The following is a 22,180-nucleotide window of genomic DNA, read 5'->3' on the forward strand; positions in this document are numbered from 1 at the left end:
CTTGTGTTTTTAGGTCCTTAGAAAAATCACCAATTTGTTAATGGTCCTTTGTCTTCTCAAGATCAGTGGTTTTTCTTTTCTTTTCTTTTTTCCCTCTGAAAAACATAAAAGTTTTAAACAAATGGAAAGATATGGCATGTGCTTGGAAATGTAGATGGCATCATAAAGATGCCAATTCTTCCCGAACAATTTAATAATAAATTTAACATGACTTCAATAAACTTACTAGCAGGATGTTTTATTCTTGTAGCAATAGAAGTTGATTATGAAGTTCATATGGAAAAACACACAAGGAAGTGCCCAGAGGCAGGGATTGAAAATAGAAAATCAGTAAGGTGTGATTACCCCACCAGAATTAAAATATATTATAAAGCCTACATAACTAGAAGAGTGTAGTATTTGGACATGAATGCACAGGAAAAAAAAAAAAAAGGAATTCATCATAATATTTAGAGATTCATGTATATTTAGAAATGTATTGCTTCATAGAAGGAACATCTCAAATTTATGGAGAAAAGGTAGATTTTTAAATAAATGCTATTAAGACAACTAGATGACCATTTGGAAAAATTAAAACTAGATTCAACTAGATTCATTAAAACACATACATGATGTGTACTAGGATGAATTCCAAATGGATAAAATATCTGAACATAAAATCCATGAAACCATTTAAGTTTTAGAAGATATTAGGGATGAATTACTCTATAACTCAGGAAAAATTCTCCTGACTATTTCCAGAATTTGGAAATAATAAAAACAATAATGAGTTCAATTATTTCTAATAAGACTCTTTTTATTGCTTAAAAAAAATAAAACAGAACAAAAACCATGTGAGCCAAGTCAAGAGACCTAATACAAACTAGCTCCCAACCTATATCACCTTAAACTGCAAGCACTAAATCTTTAACTCTGCTCAGAAGTAACTTCCCTGACCAGCCTATATAAAATAAAATTCTCTTCCACTTTGACCTGCTCATTCCTTATTCTCCTAAACCCACTTTGATAGTTTTTAACCAGTTTTAAAATTGCAAAACAAAACACACTTGATGAATCACGGTTAAAATGTAATGTATAAGACAATAAATAATCATAAAGGAAAGCCTTATGTAACCACTCCCAGGAACCTTATTTTTCATGATAGCCCTTATTACCATCTGACTTATGTATTTTCTTTGTTTACTGTCAATCTTTTTCCTCAACTCTTATTGTAAACTCTTATTGATGAAGGTAGCACTTTTACTGTTTTAGTCTTTTCAATATCCCCAACACAGAGAATAGAATTAGGCAGGCACTCAATAATTTTTTCTGTGTGGAAGAAATCAATGAATACATGCTGTCATTTTCCAAATTTATATCATTTTGTTGAGAATGAAAATAATACAGATGCATCATAGTAACTGTGCTGGTTTGAATCTATTATACACCCCAGATAAACCATGTTCCTTTATTCCAAGCTTGTGGTGGCAGACCTGTTGAGGGTGAGACCTGTTGATTAAGTTGTTTCCGTGGAGATATGACCCATCCAAGTCAAGGTGGGTCTTAATCCTTTACTGGAGTCCTTTAAGATCACTCATGGAGAAAGAGAGCTTAGAGAAGCTAAGATATGTAATCCAGAGTTTGCCCCTGAGAGAAACAAGCAGGGACCCACAGGAGCTGAGACAGAAGCCCAGGGTTGTTTTGGAGAAAACCACTGAAACCAGAAGCTAAACCCAGGAGAGAAGGCCTTCCCATGTGACAGGGGAACCCCGGATACCATTGGCCTTTCCTCGGAGAAGGTATCTACCTCTTGATGTTTTAATTTGGACATTTTCATGGCCTTAGAATGGTAAATTTGCAACCAAATAAATCCCCATTGAAAAAGCCAATCCATTTCTGGTATATTGCATTTCAGAAAATTTAGCAAACTGGAACAGTAACTTAGGTTTGATTTTTGCAATTTTCAGTCAGCGTCTGCTAAAAGGTTAGCAGTGAATATCTGTTGATATGGCTCACTTAGGGTTCAACAAGAGAACCAGAACCAGAAGGAGATGATAGATAGGTGGGTAGATACATAGATAATAAATGATTGGCCTAAGTGATACTGGGGGACGTCTAAGAAAGTCCAAAGTTTGTAGAATTGGCATTCAGGAAGGGAAGACCACAGGTAGATTGGAACTTAGAGTCATCAGCTGAAGTTGTCCACATGCAGGAAAGGGAAAGCAATGTCAAACTCAGCTGCTTTTTGAAGTTTCATTCTCCTGGAAGAGTCCAGTCCCTTTTTAGGGTTTATAGGATTAGGGAAGGCTCACCAAAAATAATCTCCCTAGTTTAAAGTCAACTGATTAAGGACTTGAATTACATCTGCAGAATCTCCTCACAGCAGCAAATGGATTAGTGTTTGATTGAATAACTGGAAGATAGTGCATATATGCTGCCTTCTATTCCATCCTCATAGTTTGGGTTAGCTAAACTGATGCATCAAAATCTACCCCAGAGTCAGAAAATAGTTATAAGTGAAAAGATTAGTAATTACCATTCAAAGTCAATCCAATGTCTCATTGAAGTTCTCCTGTTTAATGAAATCTTTGAGTCTATCCTGCCAGTTCTTTCAGCCAAGGGTATGGAAGAATCTCCCAGGCTGGGAACCTATGAAACAATTTTGCAAAGTTGTATCACTGCTTTGATCTAATCATTAAAGTGAAGAAGTGAATGAAGGGCCAATTTTTACACCTCAAGTTATACTATGAGGTGCCAGGACAACAGGGTTCAGAGGGGACCACTGGCCCTTCTAAATAAGACTGATACTTTAACTGCCAACTTGACTCTTAAAAAGCATTCACAAAATCAAGGCTTTTTACAGTTTGGTGACAAGGTGTCTTGAACTTGACATTGGTGGAGCTCATTTTAAGATATATCTCATGAACTTTTTATTCTTGATCATTGTTCTGATATTGCTACCACAGTGACAACTAACGCCAAATGAAATCTGACAGGACATTTGAATGTCAAGTATGTGCTTTTAATATTAAATTTCCATAATTTCTGGCTCGTTCGTTGAATTGCACACTGTACTTGCGTTGATTTTCTGAAAGCTAAGCACTGCTGGCCCACTCCATATAATTTGCAGGCAGCTGGTACAATTAAAGAGAAACCCGGTGTTTGCAGGTAGTGATGGTTTCATTTAAAACCTGATGGCTTAAGGAAGTGGGAACATAATGAAATTACCTTCCTTGCTCAAAAACTTAGACCATTCTCTTTCTTCAGTGACAGAAATCAGGGAGCGATTTGGTCATAAGAATCGCCCAAGTGAGAGAAAAGTTGAAAATTGCAGGTCTAGCTAGATTGTGTGGCACCTGGACATGGTAAAAAGTAGCAGGCAAGACTCTAAAGTGTAGTTACTTAGAGCCTGACTTTCAGAGGGATTCTTTTATTAGCAAATTCCTATTCACCCAGCTCTCAGCTGAAAATATCATTATCTTCAAAAGAGAAAATAGCATTGCATGCTGCTTCTTTATCAGTGGTGATCTTGAGGTTGAGTCTGCATTCTATTACATAGCCAGGGATCCATGCCTGGAAGGCACTTAGAATACTTAGAGTCAATTGGATTACAAGCTTTCAGGCACACATGTTTTCTTGGTAGAATGACTTTTTTTTTTGATACTACTTGGGAAATATAAGCAAGATTTCCAGGTTCATAATGCAAAATTTAAAGCTATGTTAGTAGCTTTTATTTCTTCAAGTGAGAATAAAGAAATGCATATTAAGAATATTGGAAATGATTGATCTTGAAACTTAGTGTGAAATCAAGAGCAGATACGCTCTTTTCTTATTAATGTTGATTTAATTGTTGTAAATAACGTTATTTGCACAAAAAAGTGGTATTAAATAACCATTGGTTTCACTTAAATATCCATTCCTTTAAAAGTTCTCTTTATTTGAGAAATAACAGTTGTTATATAAACATAAAAGTAGTGAAAGAAAAAAATTCACTGATGTGGAAATATTGAAAGCAAATACTTTGACTCATGACATATTGCCTTTCCCCATCAGTAGTTCTTTCATTTTTCAAATCTGGTCATAAAAATAAAAGTTAATATTGAAAACTGGAATTATTGTTATTACTAAGGAAATGTTAGACTTTTTAATCAAAGCAGTTTTACCATTTTCCTTGAGAAAGGAGAATAACAGAATCTTCATAATAACTTCCTAATGGGGCTATTCTTAAATATCTTCCATGAATATATCACTCTTTTTTTTTTCTGGCAAAGTAGGCCTATGGAATCTAAGAAATCTCTAAGACCATCAATGTTGGTAATAATGAAGTAGACTCTCAATTATCTGCCAGATTAATCTTTCCTTCCCTTTTAATTTTCCTTCCCTTTTAGATAGCCTTTTAAAATTCATTTTGCTTACAACTTCAGAGCATTGCATCTTTTTTTTTTTTTAAAAAAAAAAACATTACTTTCTAGTAACATAACAATGTTTATTTTATAGGGTTTCATTTTTGTCTTCTTGAAGAGTTCCTACAAATGCAAACAATCCTGGAAAGTCAGCATAGCAAAGTTAGAGAATTTGTTTGCGGAGGAAAAGTTCAGCAGTCTGTCCAAAGAGACTTCCCAGAGTAGCAGCCATTACTCTGGTGAATTTTCCATGGACTAGAGTCTGGCTCTCCCATCCTGCAGTCTTGAAAACTTGACTTCTTAGTTCCCCAATGGTGGATTCATCTCATAGGTGCAGATTCACATTAATCACATTAACCAAAGACTGATGCACATGTCAGAAAAGCCTGTGAACCAGAATCTTGTGAAAGTCTGTTCCCAACATATTTTCTTCATAAAGGTAGACCCAAAGGTTATAATTAAAAGTTTGCTGCTGAATATGGACTGAGGATTAGGGACATTATATGGTTGAGGTTTTAGTGGCATGAGGAAAAAATTATCAAAACAGTCAAAGTTAATTGACCACAACAGTTCACATCCAAGATCACACCTGGAATTTCCTTGTACAGAGACAGGGAACATCAAATTCCAGCTGAAGCCATCCTCATTGACAACTGCCTTTAAATTTACTAGATTATAGTAAAGTCTGACTGATTTATCCAAACTATTTCTTCAAGGTAACTTTGCCTCTCTGCTCTGCTCAATTGTGTATGAATTTTTAATTTTAAAAATCAGAAAACTTTTCACAAAGTTGGGAGGCCCACCTCTAATAAGGCACTTGGTTTTCTGACTACTTTTCCTCTTTGAATCACAGAGATTTTGGGGTGGAGAGTCAAGACTTTTAGGATTTGTGTTTTCCTTCACTTCTCAGTTTGGTTATTGCATAAATTCTTTTCATCCTTTTTTCTCTTTTAAAAGTCAACATTTGGGGAGTGCCTTGCAGTTTCTACTATCATATGCTAACCTATTACTTGGGTCTCAAAAACTCAAATAGACTTAAAAAGCTTCCAAAAAATACAGAAAACAATCAGTAAGGTCTGCTGGACATAGATGTCTGGGAATTTTCAAACTTATTTTAAAGATATTTCGATGAACTAAGTTTCTCAGATGATGAATTTGTTTAAGTAACTATTTCCTTTTTTTAAATTGAAAACATAAATGCTTGCATTAGCTATTATGCAAATAACTTAAATTTAAATTATCATTGTGTTTTTCTTTCTACAGTGTATACCGAATGTGATTCTGATACAAAACCTGAAGCTGGGGAGATGATCTAAACAAAGTACCTTTATCTAAATAGTGGGGTAACCTACTTTGATCTTTTTGTTAATGATTGCTTCCAGGAAGACCCTGATGGTCATTTGAACAGCAGTGAAAGTGATGCTTACGTGGTAGATCATTGAGAGATACACAGAAAGATATGGGAATTATTTTCATTCCTTCATTTATTCATTTATTAAATATATATTGATCACCTCCTCTGTTTCAGTCACTATGTGAGGTTTAAGAGCCCAGTAGGAGAGCCACTGGCTACATGTGACTATTGAGCCCCTTGAAAAGCAGTAGCGTGATGGAGGAATTGGATTTTTATTTATTTAAATAAAAAATTTCAAAGCAGTGTAAATTTGTTTACATTGACTATATGTTGAAATGATAGTAGTTTGGACATAGTTTAAGTAAAATATATTATTGAATTAATTTTAAAAATAAAGTTATTAAATTTTTTACAGTCTTAATTTGGCTCCTAGAATATCAAACATTTATGATGAACATATTTCTATTAAACAGCGCTATTCTAGGGATTCTGTGGTGAATAAAGGAGACATGGTCCTAACCATAATGGAACTTTCATCCATGATTTATTATTTTAATTGAATTTTTGCTAAGAAAGACTCCTTTGACCATTAAATTTAACCATGAAAATTGTGCCAAATATGGTGAATAGCTGACAACATCAATTAAAGAGTCAAAAGTAAACAATATTTGAATATTTCTGTTAAAAAAAATTCTTATCAGTACCTAAGGGGCCTTAAATTTCTAGATGTATCAAAGTTTTGTTCTTTTATGTGGTTCTACTGCAGTCTGTTTTAGAATAGCATATTAGTCATCTTTTTATTCTGGATAGAAAGCCCATTACTTTATGAAAGAGCTCATTTAATTATTGTAATAATTCTGTGAGATAAATATTAACATCCCTATTTTATAGAAGAGGAAAGATGAACTTGCAGTGAGTATTAAACTTTTTAAAATTCATACAAAATTTGATGAACAGAGATTTCATATTTGCCTCATGTCATGTTCTCTCTCCGCTACCAAAGATCATCCCCCTTTACATGAAAGAAGAGGACTTTGCTATGCTATTTTCAGGTAATAATACTCTATTTACAGCTCTGTTCCAGGACACTTGCTCATGTATGAAACAATTTTATAGTTTACCCCATAAGTGGAATTAACTGTCCTCCATTCTGGGATTGTTAGTTATTGTAATAAATTAGCCAGAGCCATTGACTCTTCTCATAATAGGAGTTTTCTTTTTCCTTTCACTTGCTTAAAGACCCCTGTTACAAACTGCATTAAGAACAGGTACTCGGAGAGGAACCTAAGATGGCGACTAGGTGAGACAGAGAAAAAAACACCTCCTTGGAAAACACTAGATAAAAAACCAGAAAGGACCCAGAACACCACTTCCAAAGTAGCACCAGCTGGACAAGTTCTGCTAAAGCCACAGGGAACGTGCGTTTGGTGAAACCAGGAGTCTGCATTCTGAAACGAGTGAGTGAGTAGGCTGAATACCTCGGCCACACTGCGTTGGGGGGAAACGGTGGATTGGACTTTTTAAAAAAAATAAAAGCAGCCCAAGAACAGCTGCAGATAAGATGGGAGTGGTCTGGACTAACGCCTCGGTGTCTGGGGTGGAGGATACCCCTTCCCACACCCACTGCTGATTGTCTCAGGTCCAGGGAAACAAAGGGGAGACACACAACTTGCAGCAGTCTCCCCAGCGGGCAGGGCTATTCCTGCCCGGGCCGAACACAGGGTGCAGAGCTAAGCCGGGAGGCCCAGCCTCACAGCCTTTGCCCCAGCGGGCAGGGCTGCTCCTGCCCGGGGCTGAGCACACAGCGCAGAGCCGAGCCGGGAGGCCCAGCCTCCAAGTCGTCTCCCCAGTGGGCGGGGCTACTCCTGCCAGGCTGAACACACAGCACAGACCCGAGACAAGAAACCCAGCCTGACAGGGAGTCTTTCCTGCAGCATCACTCACACAACACAATATTGGCCATGGACAGTGGCCTTGAATACACCCATGGCTGATTGTCCTGGAGTTGGGAGAATGGAGCTGTGCAGAAAGGGGGAAGGTAATGCATCCCATCTTTGAAGCGGGCTGGGAACACCCCTACACAACCCGGTGGCCCAGGGCTTCCCTGGAGGCCGGCGCTCACTTGTGACATGGCAAGGCCCCCCCCCAACAGAGGTCCTGGAAAAGCACAGCAGGGAGGGGGGAACCACTCAGAAATCCCAGGGAACCTATGCCAATACCAAGGACTTTTGTGTCAGTGGCAGAGAACAGCCTTAAATCTCCGGGAACACCTGGGAGATTTGATTGTTAGACCTGCTCTTCCTCCCTAACCACTCAGGCACACACCCCTCATTGAGGGCAGACAGCACCAACAGCACACCCAAATTGAGTGCACCAATTGGACCCCAAAAGAATCAGATCCCCACATACCACAAAGTTGGGGAGAACTGACTAGAGGGGAATAAGTGACTCACGGATGCTATCTGCTGGTTAGTTATAGAAAGTGTATGTCACCAAGCTGCAATTCTAACAAATTAAAGACTCACAGATGCCATTTGCTGGTTAGTAAGAGAAAGTGTACGTCACCAAACTGTGTCTCTGAAAAATTAGATCGATATCCTTTTTTTTTGATACAACTTGAAAGAACCCTATCAAACAAAACAAATGCTAAGAGCCCAAAAACAACAAAAAATCTTAATGCATATGATAAAACCAGACGATATAGAGAATTCAGCTCCAAACACACAAATCAAGATTTCGGAAGAAACGTTTGTACCTCACAGAATTAATTAAAGAACTACAATCAAAGAATGAAAACATGGCAAAGGATTTAAAGGACATCAAGAGGACCATGGCCCAGGGTATAAGTGCCATAAAGAAGACCCTAGAAGAGCATAAAGAAGACATTGCAAGAGTAAATAAAAACATAGAAGATCTTATGGAAATAAAAGAAACTGTTGGAAAAATTAAAAAGACTCTGAATATTCACAATACAAGACTAGAGGAAGCTGAACAACATCTCAATGTCCTAGAAATCCACAGAATAGAAAATGAAAGAACAAAAGAAAGAATGGAGAAAAAAACTGAAAAACTCACAATGGATCTTAGGGATACAATAGATAAAATAAAACATCCAAATTTAAGACTCATTGGTGTCCCAGAAAGAGAAGAGAAGGGTAAAGGTCTAGAAAGAGTATTCAAAGAAATTATTGGGGAAAATGTCCCCAACCTTTTACACAATATAAACACATGAAGCATAAATGCCCAGCAAACTCCAAATAGAATAAATCCAAATAAACCCACCCCAAGACATATTCTGATCAGACTCTCAAATACTGAAGAGAAGGAGCAAGTTCTGAAAGCAGCAAGAGAAAAGCAATTCACCACATACAAAGGAAACAATATAAGACTAAGTAGTGATTACTCAGTGGCCACTATGGAGGTGAGAAGGCAGTGGCATGACATACTTAAAATTCTGAGAGAGAAAAATTTCCAGCCAAGAATACTTTATCCAGCAAAACTCTCCTTCAAATTTGAGGGAGAGCTTAAATTTTTCACAAACAAATGCTGAGAGACTTTGCCAATAAAAGACCTGCCCTACTTCAGATTCTAAAGGAAGCCCTACCAACAAAGAGACAAAGAAAGGAGAAAGAGATATAGAGAATTTTAACAGACATATATAGTACCTTACATCCCAAATCACCAGGACACTCATTTTTCTCTAGTGATCACAGATCTTTCTCCAGAAGGGACCATAAGCTGGGACATAAAACAAGCCTCAAGAAATTAAAAAAAAAAAAAAAAAATTGAATATACTCAAAGAAAATTCTCCAAACACAATGGAATACAAATAGAAGTCAATAATTATTGAACTATAACTCCACTATTTACTTCCTACATGACAAAAAATACACAAACTCTAAGGACAAATCAGTGGTTTTGAACTCAATGTAAAATATGTAATTTTAGACAGCTATATAAAGGTGGGGGAACGGAGGAGTATAGCAACATAGTTTATGTGCCCTATTGAAGTGAAGGTATCAAAGAAAAACAAAATTGATAGGGATTTAAGAGGTTAATTTTAAGCCCCAAAGTAGACACAAAGAAATTATCAGAGAATATAACCATAGAGATGAAAAGTAGAGTTTGGGTTAAGAGAAACGGGGTAAGGGGCAATGGGGAGTTAAGAAAGGAGTGTAAGGTTGCTGTTTGAGGTGAAGGGAAATTTCTAGTAATGGATGGTGGGAAAGAGCATAACATCATTCTAAATGTGATTAATCCCACTAATGAAAGGCTAGGGAGAGGGTGGAATGGGAAGATTTAGGCTGTATATATGTTTCCACAACTGAAAAATAAAAAAAAAAGACAGTCTAACTAGATGACAATTGAATGCTAAGGATGAACTTGGATGGGAGTGGAGGGTGGAGGACAGGTGGCTCGAAGGGACACAGTTGAGACGTAAGGAAAAGGAAATATAGAATGTAAGCATTGTATCATTGTTGAATCTCCTATACTTCTTAGCTGTGCTTAATGGAATTACATAAAAGAATGTTCTTGTTCATGGGAGGTACACACTTGAATTATACTGTATGTTCAAGGATGTGTGCAGCTAACCCTCATATGTTCAGAAGACAGAGAAATACATGATGGATGATAGGGAGGGAGGGAGGGAAAGAAATAGCGATGTGACAGCATGTTAAAGTTGGTGGATTGGGCTATCAGGGGAGGGGAGTCAGGGTATGATGGAATTCTGTGTATGGGGCTAGTATTGTTTTTGCAACTATTCATGTAACTTTGAATTTATTTCAAAATAAAACAAACAAACAAAAAAACAAAAAAAATGCAAAAAAAAAAATAAAAAAGAACAGGTACTCTTAAGTGTTGATATTACAGGAAATAAGCTAATGGAAGCAGGTTTCCCATCGTAGTATGACATTGTCACTACCAAATTTCAACCTGTGCCGAGGGACCAGGTCACGATTTTCAGTGTGGAAGTCAATTGCTTCATGAAAATGAACTCCGTAAATCAAGATCAGTAAAACAAAATTTAATTACTTGAGACTAAAATACCTCTTTAAATAAAGATTGATATTTTACTTATTTTTTTAAATAAAAATCTGAAAAAATTTCCATATAATTTAATCTCTAATCCTTAATTTAAAGTCTGAAATTGTATATACTGAACTGGAATCCCTCAGAATTCAGAAAAAAATAAATGTTAGTAAGATCTTAATATAAATTGCAAGCTAATAAATCATCACGGAGACCTAAAATACTGATTCTGTAAAAGGGAATAATTTCTTACATTTATTGTTCCAACAAACTCCTCAAAACAATGGTTAAATATTGTGGAAACTAATTTTACTAAATGTATTTCTTTTTCATGACTGTATTGTCATAAAACTATCGTGTAGCTTCAATGAGAATTTATCCTCCTTCCCCACAGAAAATAATTGAATAAACTAAAGTTGTTACCTATGCCATGCCACAAATCTTATTTATTTAGGTATGATGAGTCCTTTATTAAGAAACAAGAACTGCACTTCACACATAGTCAGAAATAGCAAAATATCAAATTAATGATACTGAGTCAGAAAAATCAGTAACAAATTTATGTGTGCAGTAAGGAAGTAGACTTGAACATGTTTTATTTGCAGTAAGCAGGGAGGAACAAGGTATCTTCCACCATGAGATATGCTAATAATAAAGAGGGTTACCCTGTTGTTTGTGTACCCAAGTAAATGAGCCATGCATCATTTCCTGTAATTGGCTAGTTCCCTATAACAAAGACAGTATTGCTGATGTTTGCAATGTTAATGTCGGATTTTGTGTCATACACTTCGTAAATGTATTTTCTTTGTTGAGTGCTTGCTTTCATCTCTGAGGGTTCTTTTTACAACAGGTAAAATGACAAGATTTATTGAAGTCCACGAAGGTGGGCCTGTAATAAGACCAAAATTCTGTCCTATTTTTGGTTTGTGGATTTGACTCACTGGAGGAAAACATGGATATTTTAACAACTTTAGAGAGAAGATAGTCATTTAAAATATGGCAAAAATGAGGGAAAAGGACCGGTTTTACCTTAATAAAGGCTTTTTCATGTAGTTTAGGACACTCTTGGTTATCATCATAGTTAAAATTGGGAAGATGAATGAAGTTGCATTTTTCAATTGTGTCTGCTTTTCGCTGCTGGAAACGCTGCTTCTCATGAGTCTAATATGGAGGCACTATAAATAACATCTGAAAACAAGCACTTGGTATGATTGTGTCCAGTATTTTCATTACCACAAGGCACAGATCGTAATGTGTCTTTTCAATATATTGTTGCACTCAAACCCTTTCATTAAATACAGTGAATTTCAACTAATTCCATGACTTAAAATTCTTTTGATATAGATATTAATTAAATATGTCATGTTTTTTAGACTTTTAGATTATATAGTAAGTATAGAAATACATTAAATTTTGCCAGGTTTTCAGGTGGGAAAAATTGTGTTTTATTTTCTGGAGCATGAGATGTCTGACATCCAGAATGAGCACTTTCAGGTAATTCCACAAGGTACAAGCTTTTAGCATATTGCTCCTTTATAGGTTTCAGCATAGTTCGCTTAACTGGTTAACCCCCTTTATTACTAGTAGTAAGAAATATTGATTTTTTCTGCTTGATTTGGGGTATTTGTAGAGAGTAAGAGAAGATATGAGAAGGGCATCAGATTTCTGTATTGCTCTTACATAATGTAAATTGCAAAAATATTTATTTACTTTTTAGTGGTAGAGATGTTTTCTTTTCGTAATCTCCTATTAATCAAATTTAAAAGTACTTTGTGTGGAATGTCACATATGTTAACCAACAAAAGCTTCAAGTGAGTGTTCCATTTGTGAAAGGTTTCAATGGAGACTGAGAGAGAACACTTCTGGAAATGGAAATTGAATGCCTAAGGAGTAAATCAGATGAAAACAAAAACAAAAACAAACAAACAAAAAAGAGAGTAATTTCTAGAAATACACATATATAAATAACCCTGACTCAGAAATTAATAATAGAAACCCAAATAAAAATAAATCACTAATAAGCTTTCTGATTATAAAAATTCAAATTATTCTAGAATATTAGTGACAAGTAAATATGGTAAATAATTTCATTCTGATTCAATGTTATCACTGCTAACTATCCTGATATTCTGAAAAATAATTAGGAAGATCAATAATATTGATTATAAATCTTCATGAGATTTTCCTAGATTGTGCTCTCCAGACTATGACTCCATATAAATTCTACCCTGCTTTATTGTCATTCTTGCTTTCTCTTTTCATCACAGCCATTCCAAAATGGCTAGTCTCTGTTTTGTGTGATGAGGCAGAGCTGTGAACAAAAGGCAAAAGGTGTATTTTCCCTTGGAACTTGGCTTCCAGTGGAGGAATGAATAAACATGTAAGATGATTTCAGCTATTAACAAATGCTATGAAAACCAACCAGGTCATGCATCGAAGACTGACTGGTTGTTGGGAGTTTGGGTAGGGGTGGTAATGACTGAAGAGCAAATAGCAAGTGCAAGTGCCCTCAGGCAGGAGCAACTTTTTGAGTTTGAGGAATAGACAGGCTGTGTGGCTGGAGTATTGTGTATGTGAAGGACAGAGAAGGAGCAGGACTGAGATTAAGGGGATTTGGGGAAGCCATGAGAAAGAATTGGGGTTTTTTCTAGTTTCAAGGTTCAGCAGCTAGGTTTTAAAAGATGAAGTGGTAGGCTCTGACATACATCTGACTACCTCCTTTTCCTCTCTGTGAAGGCCATCTAATCACTTCAGCTCTTTGTGATCTTTCTTGCCACCTACATCATTTATTGTTGCTCCCACTCCATGGATCTGTTAACAGAAGTGAAGGAATTAAACACTGGTAGGTCTATCTGTAGTCTCCTTGCAGCATTCATAAACTGCTGATTCATATTCACAGAATCCTCACTGTCATCTTTATAAAAGATCCTTCTTTCAAAAAAGTGCACTAATTGGTCACTGCATTTGGTATCACTTGATTTTATATAAATTCAAAAAGTTTAGAGGCCAAACTCTTCATGGATTTTTTTTAACACAGAACTAAAAGTTCATCCTTCTCTTTGATGCTTTCCTTAGTGTTACTTCATAGTTCATACCTCAGCTTTCATATATTTCATATTTTATTGTACCTATTTGTTATCTGATGCCCTGGATAGTCTGTTAGCTCCTTTAGATCAGGGACTTTGATTTCATTTACTTTTCATTTTTTATACCCAGTTACAGAATCCCTGACAACTGGAAGAAACTAAATTCATTTTGATGACTACAATACATTCCTTACAACTGTTTTCTAAAAGGACTTTATTTTCCATCCGCTGAAAAAGTTAAACCAACAAAATAAAAGCAATTAGATTTTAACAGCATACTTGTAGTGGTTTTATCACATCCACTCTAGACTTTTATAGGTCAAACATCCTCATTCCACAAGTGACTTGCTTTAGTTGAATGTGGTCTTCGTCATTAGAACAAACTGGAACCTTTGAATTCTTCCACAGTGGCTCTCTGATTCAGGCTTCTTGGAAAGTCAACTTTACCTAAAAATTACCCTTCCCTTTAGCCCCCAACAGAGGGGGGCAATGATATCCATTTTTAGATCATTCATTTATAACTTTTTTGTGTTTTCCACCTATCATATTGAACTTCAAATTTGTGATTGTAAACTTGTGAACTTGTAAAACTTATAAATCACAATGCACATGCTAATAAGGAAAGAATGAAATTGAGTTCTTAAATGTCTACACTGTTACTGTTTTGCTCTTTTGGGTATTTTGGCATGAATAAGTGTGATTCTCTGGTAATAGATGATTCCACTGATGGTACTTCTGCTCTGTGACTTGCATAGGCTGTAGTTTTGCAGTTTGTATCACCTGTATTTGCTAAGTCGTCTTATATCCATAGAGCTGCTTTCCTGTCAAAAATAAAGCAGTGTGTTAATGGTGCCTTAAATCATGTTTAATGAATCATTCATTCATGCAAAATCATTTGTGTTTTTACAATATGTTAAGCAAAAGAAAGGCAGAAATGAATACTAGGGTGACCAGCTAGTCCCAGTTTGCCCAGTTCTGTCCTGGTTTTAACACTGAAAGTCATACGCTCTGGGGAAACCCTCTGTTTCATTTTGCTAAAGCTGCCAAAATACAATATACAAGAAATAGGTTGGCTTTTTCAATGGGATTTTTTTTAGGTTACAAACTTAAAGTTCTATGGCCATGAAAATGTCCAAATTAGGGCATCAGAGGAAGATACCTTCTCTGACAAAAGGCTGCTAGCATCCCGGGTTCCTCTGTCACATGGGAAGTGACATGGCAGCTTCTGCTGATCCTTCTCTCCTGGTTCTGGTTTCAATGGCTTTCTCCAAATTTCTCTTTGGCATTTCTCTCTCTCTCTCCAAATGTCTCTACTTTTTATCCTCTCATAAGAGACTCAAGTAAAGGATTAAGATCCACCTCGAATGGGCTGAGGCACATATCAGTTGAAACAGCCTAACTGAAAGGTCCCACTCACAATAGGTCTCCCCCACAGGGATGGATCAAAAGAACATGGTCCTTTCTGGAGTACATGACAGATTCAAACCAGCACACCCTCAGTCCCAGGCAAACCAGGACTATTGGTCATCCTTTGTGACAAACTTTTATTTAATTATAAAGATTAATTTTATTTAATTATAAAGATTAATTTTGGTACCAGGAGTGGGGTGCTGTTGCTGCTGAGTTTGCAAATGTCAAACATGTTGGAATGGCTTTTTAGATGGATTAGGGGAAGATTCTGGAAGAATTGTGAGGAGCTTGATAGAAAAGACCTAAACTGCTTTGAAGAGGCTGTTTGTGGAAATATGGACTCTAAAGATACTTCTGATGAGGACTTGAGCAGAAATGATGAATGTGTTGTTGCAAACTGGAAGGAAGATGATCCTTGTTTTTTAAAGTGGCAGAGAGTTTGGCAAAATTGAGTCCTGGTGTTGGATGGAAGGCAGAATTTGAAAGCGATGACCTGGAATATTTATCTGAGGAGATCTCCAAGCAAAATATAGAAGAAGTAGCCTGGCTTTTACTTGCAGCTTATAGTAAAATGCAAGAGGACAGAGATAAGCTGAGAAATGAACTCTTGGTTTCAAAAACAGAAATTGATGGCCTGAAAAACTCTGGGCTTCCAGGGTCACCCCAGAAACTACAGCCCAATGTGAAGCTGTAACCAAACATGGAACCCAGCTGCCATTTCAGTACAAGTCACGATTGGAGAAGGAGTTAAGCAGAAAGGATTTGTGGAAAGTTCTATTATCTGACAGCTTTGACTCCTGTGTGCTTCGTGCAAGCCAACAAAATTTTTGCTAGCTCTTTACAGACAGAGCTGCTGCTGGTCAGGACTGGAGGAGAGAGACAAGGAACAAATTGAAGGAAAAATTTCTTCAAAGACAGAGCCATGGAGGTTGAGGTCTGGAGTCAGGAGGTCTCAGGCTGGGAGAGTGGAGTGTCCCACAGGCATGGAAAGGGTGATTTTGTCCTGGAAGTCAAGGGTGGGCCTTCTACCTCGATGTACAGGAAAGGTGTTGCCACCTCAGGCCTCAAAGAGGGTGGAGCACATTCCCAGGGGACTGGGGAGAGCCTGGCTGCTACTCCATTGCTCTGAAGGGGTTGAGCATGTGCCCCAGAGATGGAAGAGAATTCGGGGGCTGCCCCAATGTTTGAGGAGGGTGGGGCTGAGGAGGTGGTCTCCGCAACGTGTGGATATATTGGAGCACTCACCCAAGCATTTGGAGAGGAAAGGGCTGCCACAAAGACCCTTAGGAAAGGTTAGACTCCTTCTCCCTCAAGCACCAAGGATGCAACCTCATACTGTAAACGACTCTCAGACTTTGAAATCTAATGGAGTTTGCCCTGCAGATTTTAGAAACTGTTTTTGTCCTGTTAACCCTGTTTTCCTTACTGTTTCTCCTTGTGGCAATGGGAATGTTTACCCTATGACCTTTCCTCCTTTGTGTATTGGAAGCAGATAACTTGCTCTAAGTTTCATAGGTGCAGAGCAGTAGGGGAATTTTGCTTTAGGACAAACCATGCCTGTAATTGATTTTGATGGGATCTTGTAATTAACTGTTGTTACTGAAATGATTTAAGTTTCTGTGATATTGTTGTGGGATGAATGTATTTTGTATATGGAATGATAATGTCATTTCTGGGGCCCAGGGAGTGGAATGTGCCAGTTTGAATGTATTATGTCTCCTAAAATGCCATTATCTTTGATGCAATCTTGTGTGGGCAGATATATTAGTGTTGATTAGATTTTGGAATCCTTTGGGTGTTTCCATGGAGACATGATTCAATCAACTGTGGACAAGACCTTTGGTTGGATAATTTCCATGGAGGTGTTGCCCCATCCATTCAGGGTGGGTCTGAATTAAATTACTGGAGCACTATATAAGCTCAGACAGAAGGAGCAAGCTTGCTACAGTCAAGAGGGACACTTTGAAGAACACACAGGAGCTGAGAGAGAGTTTGAAGACAGCTGTTGAATGTAGACTTTTCCTCTGGAGAAGCTAAGAGAGGAAAAATGCCCCAAGAGCAGCTAAGAGTGACATTTTTGAGGAACTGCAGCCTAGAGAGGAACGTCCTGGGAGAAAGCCATTTTGAAACCAGAACCCTGGAGCAGATGCCAGCCACATGATTTCCCAGCTAACAGAGGTTTTCCGGACACCTTTGGCCATCCTCCAGTGAAGGTACCCGGTTGTTGATGACTTACCTTGGAAACTTTATGGCCTTAAGACTGTAACTGTGTAACAAAATTAACTTCCTTTATAAAAGCCAATCCATCTCTGGTGTTTTGCATTCTGGCAGCATTAGCAAACGAGAACAATCACCAATAAAGTGTTTTATGTTTTCTAAAACATAAACTGTGTAATAAAAGAAACCTGAGCAATAACTGCTAAGATTAAACTGTTATAATATGCTCTGAATCTGAGGGTTTTATGTATCTTAACAGTCATCATTAACATATTACATGTCATCATCTTCTTTCCTTACCTTTGCTCTCATGATTATCATTCACTCTTTTATTCTTCTTTCTTCTGTTCCTTTTACTTTTTCATATTTCATTACACAACAGGCAGCATTTAAAAGACAACCAAGTAAAATATTACCAAAAAGTACATGAAGAATATAAGGATAAGGGATATTAGAGGAAATGTGTTGGGTGAAACGAATGCTGTGATGTCTTCCCCCAGACCCTTTGTAAAGAGGGTCAAGACTTTGTCACTGGGTCTTTTAATAGGCCAATGCCTCAATAGGACTGTGTGCAAACCAGAGCAAAACCACTTTTCCAGGCAGTAGACCAAAAATAAAACAAACAAATAAAAACAAAAACAAAACAGGACAGTCCTGGGGTCCCTGTGAGCAGGTAATTCAGACCACCTCTACCCGCAGTGCTCTTTCCTTCCATTCTGTGAAGGACATTAGCTCTTCTTTCAAGAAGGCAGTATAAATTTAAATCCAAGCTCTGTCTCTTACACCTGTGTGTCCTTGGCCAAGGTTCTTTTTCTTCTCTGAACTTTGTTTCCTAAACCATTAAAAAGGGATTAGAATGCTTATTGTTTTATTTCGAGGTTTCAATGGTATCTAGACAAAAATAGGCATTCAGGAAATGTTCAATGTTAGCAGGAGGCTCAACCCCACCCACCTTTTCTTATGCCCTTTCCTGACACCCCTTGTAAACTGGTTTACTTCCCCTTGTCCAAGCTGTACCATGGCAATACCAGGATTTTATTATGCTGATTCATTATTATACTTATCTGGTATTATACTTATCATTATTATACTTATTTATTTCTATTTATGCTGCCTAAAAACTGTGCAAGCTTCTTGAGGATAATAAGCAATTGTTCCATATTTCTGATGTTTGATACAGTGCCAGGTATGTAGTAGAAATTCAACACATTTTTGGCAATGTCTAATGGATAAAGTGGTGGAAAGGGTTGTGATTGCAGAGAAGACCACCTAGGAAGTTAAGAAATCAGATCTTTTGGAATACTTGTAAGAATAACATTGGATTAAATAATTCATTACCTTTTACTCAAACTGGTTTATCATTTTGCAAAATGTACATTGATCTACTTCACCCTACTACTTCAATGGTAACCCATTTCCTGCAAGATGAAGTCCATAGTTTTGAGCATTTGAGCCATTCCCACAAATAATCCATGCTAGGCTAGCCATGCTGCAATGTCCCTTTACATGTAGTCCCTCTAAATGAAACATCTTTATGTTCCATTTGATCCTGCCAGCTCCTGCCATCCCAACTTAATCTTAGTATTCCTTCAAAACCCGGGTCTGCTATTGGCCTTCTAATTAAGACTTTTCTCACCTACACTGACCCTACCTCCCAAATCTTAATTAACTATACTTCTTTTGTGTCTCAGAGTATCTCATGAAAAATTCTGCCATTCTATCTATCTCATTCTTTTATAATTCTCAGCTTTTGGGTCTGTCTTCCCTAGGGAGTGAAACCTTATTCATGGGAGGGATGGCGGCTCATATTTCTTTATATTTATTCCTTGGTCAGTGCCTACATGCAATAGGTGATAAAATGGTTTTTAAATAAATGTATTTGAATTTGACATTTGTAGCAATGTCTACCTGATACCCTATTTCAAAGGAGCCATACTTGTCCCAAGTTTTTCAGAATTCATTGATCTCAGTATAGCTATTGCTTTCTACAGTGCTATTACAATGCCATAGAATAGAGTTTATTCATTATAGATTTAAAGTTTGTTTACTAGAAATACACTGGGTTTGGACTGATAATCCCATCCTCTCAGTTAGATGTTGATCATTGTCATCTTTTGACTCAAACTTCCATTTAGGTTGCCCTCATGCTGGGGTCAAATACACAGCCTGATTGATTGAACTATTATCTTTTAACTCAGTGATGGAAAGATGGTTAAAAATCATGTGAGATTTCTCCACTTTCTGCTCACTTAAGCTTCTGTGATACCTTCTTCAAATATCATCAAACATTCTGCCTGTGAAATTCTGTGTGTCTTTCCTTTACATACAATAATCACCCATATACCTAAGAAAAGAGAATGCTTGACAGAAAAAACTGTGGTCTAGTTTTGCTCTGTCCATGGACAGCTATTGGTCTGCTATTGGATGATTATCAGAATGCCAATCAATCTCTTAGCCCATTCACTCATTTGTAAAAGAGAGAGACTGTCTCAGAGAGCTGTTGGAGTTATATGATAATTCATATGAAAACAGATGGGGTAATTTATCCATTTTCTTGATTATTTTATTTTGCTAATAGAAGTTTCTTCTAAAGAGGGTTTTTTTTTTCCCCCAGTTAAACACTAAACTTATTTTTAGATAGAAAAAATATAAATCTGAGCACAGAAAATTCAGCTTGTTTCTAATATACTTTGGCCATTCTTTTGGCTTTTCCCTGGGTAATGATTTATAAGAAAAGATCCACACCTTTTAATCTGGTCACATAAAGTTAATGTGGGATGGCTATCTAATATTTAGGCACGAATGGTGATTAATACAATAAAATATGCTCATATTGTTCTGAATAGTCAAACAGTGGGTGGCTAGCTAGATGGTAACCAAAGCAGCCCTGAGAGTGTATGATTCTAAACAACTTTTCCACAGTTAGAGGAATTTTACAGGAAATAAAAAACCTGGAAGATAACTGAAAAACAAGCAAGAATGTATGAAAAATTAACCAGCACCCTTATGGGTCCCAATTTTAGAACTATATAGGAACTATGGGATGCAGAGATAAATAAAGCAAACTTTCAAAGCTTAGGAAGACAGAATAAGATAATAAACAGCAATCCCAAATCTGAAATTTCAAAAATGAATAGTTTTTAACCTTCTATGACAATAATAAAATAGAAGATGCAAAGAATGTGGGCAATAATAATAACAACAACAACAATACAAATCAATGAATCATTAGGTATCAAATGGACAATACAGAAAATAAAAGAGGAAGAAGAACTGTTTTGGTTGTTGTGAGTAAATAGTTGTCATCAGGCCTGGGCCATGCACAAGACTAGACTTAGTGTCTCGGAAGGTGATCTTGTGTCTACCATGTCCCAGCACCATTTCCTTGGAAAAGGCAGAGTTCAGATGGATGAGAAATAATATATGCTGGGGAATAGTTGTTATTCTTGTTTACTCTGCAACACCTCTTTTGTGGGACTGCACTTGGCCTCGGGTAGCTTTGTATTGGCTTCAAGACCTTGACTTTATGTAACTGGAACAATATAAAAGACAGGTAGGAAACTGTTTTAGTTTCCTAGGGCTGTCATAGCAAATTATCATAAACTGAATGGCTTCAAATAACAGAAGTTTATTCTCTTAATATTGTAGAGGCTAGAAGTCTAAAATAAATGTGTTGACTGGGCCATACTCCCTCTGAAACCTCTTGGGAAGAATCCTTCCTTGCTTCTTCTTAGCTTCCGGTGGCTCCCAACAATCCTTAGCTGCATCACTCTAATATCCATGTCCATCTTCACATAGACTTCTCCCTTGTGTGTCTTCACAGGGCCTTCTTATAAGGACAACAGTCATTGGATTTAGAGTCCACCTTAATCCAATATGACTTTGCCTTACATTGATTATTTCTACAACTACCTTATTTCCAAATATGGCCATATTCACAGTTATCGGGTATTAGGATTTGAACACATTTTTTTTGAGGACACAATTCAGCCCATTAAAGTTTATACTCTGGTCCTGAGTATTCGTGTCCTTCCCACATACAAAATATATTTACCCTATCCCCACATCCTGAGTGGTCTTAACCCATTCCAAAATTGACTCTAAGTCCAAAATCTCATCTAAATTTCATTAACTCAAAAAGTCCCAAATTTCATCTAAACATATAAATTATCTATGGTTGGGACCCTGAGCACGATCCATTCTGGGGCAAAATTCTCTGTGGACCTATGAAACCATAAAACAAGTTATCTGCTTCTAAAATACAGTGGTGGGTGTCTTACTTTGCCAGGGCTTCTAAAACAAGAACCACAAACTAATTAGATTAAAAAACGGAAGTCTGTTGTCTTACAGTTTTGGAGGCTAGAGGTTGATGGCAGACCAAAATCAAGTTGATGGCAGACCATGGTTACTCTGAAGTCTGTAGCATTCTGGCGGTGGTTTGCTGGCAACTCATAACTCAATTTCTGCCTCTGCCATATGGCCATGTATTATCTTTTTCTGTCTCCTTCTCATTCATACTCCTGACTGTGTCCAAATTTCCTCTACTTATAGGGACTCCAGTCATATTGGATTAAGGTCCACCCTGATTCAATTTGACTTCACCTTAAATGATAGGATATCCAAAGATCCTATTTAGAAATTATTTCACATCCACAAGACTGAGAGTTAGGACTGGCACATGTCTTTGTGGGGATGTGATT

This window comes from Choloepus didactylus, chromosome 3, assembly GCF_015220235.1.
Source record: "Choloepus didactylus isolate mChoDid1 chromosome 3, mChoDid1.pri, whole genome shotgun sequence".
NCBI classification, from domain to species: domain Eukaryota; kingdom Metazoa; phylum Chordata; class Mammalia; order Pilosa; family Megalonychidae; genus Choloepus; species Choloepus didactylus.